The sequence below is a fragment of the Schistocerca americana genome, chromosome 6 (genome assembly GCF_021461395.2).
Source record: "Schistocerca americana isolate TAMUIC-IGC-003095 chromosome 6, iqSchAmer2.1, whole genome shotgun sequence".
NCBI lineage: Eukaryota > Metazoa > Arthropoda > Insecta > Orthoptera > Acrididae > Schistocerca > Schistocerca americana.
Window position 1 is genome coordinate 49,139,885 of NC_060124.1, and position 1,024 is coordinate 49,140,908.

Here is a 1,024-nt window from a genome sequence, read left to right on the forward strand (position 1 = left end):
ACGTTACGAAGAAAGTTGGTACGGTACGGACAGGATAATTTTCAGTGGATACCGCGTGACGGCGGAGTTTTATTTTACAGTTCTGAGGGAGCTGATGACCAAACAACCATCGCCGTAAAGGCACACGGCCATGTACAGCATGAAAACCAAGTTATTACAGCTGACGAGAATAGGAATGGAAGGGATAATGGTACGGGCGAGATTGGCGTACGCGGTTGCTGCCAAAGTCCCCTCAATGCACCACGTAGTACGTGAACGCCAACGACGACGAAGGACATTGATCAGGGAAATAATCTCTGAAACTTGCGCATGTGTTTACCGACTACTTCCGTCAGTACAAGTGAACCACCAGACACTAAATGCTGTCATGCCCGAAAAGCCACCACTGGATGCGGAGACTTTCATCGCAGCGATAACGGAGGACGAGCTGACAGACGCAATTGCCAGGGGAGCTCCAAACAAGTCCCCAGGAGGGACCGAGCGAGGTGGTGCAGTGGTTAGCACACTGGACTCGCATTCGGGAGGACGACGGTTCAATCCCGTCTCCAGCCATCCTGATTTAGGTTTTCCGTGATTTCCCTAAATCGTTTCAGGCAAATGCCGGGATGGTTCCTTTGAAAGGACACGGCCAATTTCCTTCCCAATCCTTCCCTAACCCAAGCATGTGCTCCGTCTCTAATGACCTCGTTGTCGACGGGACGTTAAACACTAACCACCACCCCAAGTCCCCAGGACAGGACGGCTTCCCAGTTGAATTTTACCGCGCCTTTGCATACCTCATGGGACAGACGTGGATTCAGACGTATAACGAAGTTCTATTACGGCAGACCGAGACACCTGTCGAATTCACGGAGGGTATCATCATCCCAATACCCGGGCAACGCGGTGGCAGAAGGCCAGGAGATTGTAGAATACCAACTCTCCTGAGCTGCGACTACAAGATTTTCTCGCACATCCTTGGGGCTCGCCTGAAGCCTTTAATTTCTGATAGACTCCTCACAGATCAAACATACCTCGGCGGTAA

General features: G+C 51.3%; 1 non-coding gene across 1 annotated transcript; it reads left to right on the forward strand.

The window, feature by feature from the left end:
* Positions 1–479: 479 nt before the first annotated feature.
* On the forward strand, positions 480–552 carry Trnaa-cgc. Its single transcript has one exon. It is a non-coding gene; the product is annotated as a tRNA-Ala (tRNA).
* The last annotated feature ends 472 nt before the right edge of the window (positions 553–1,024 follow it).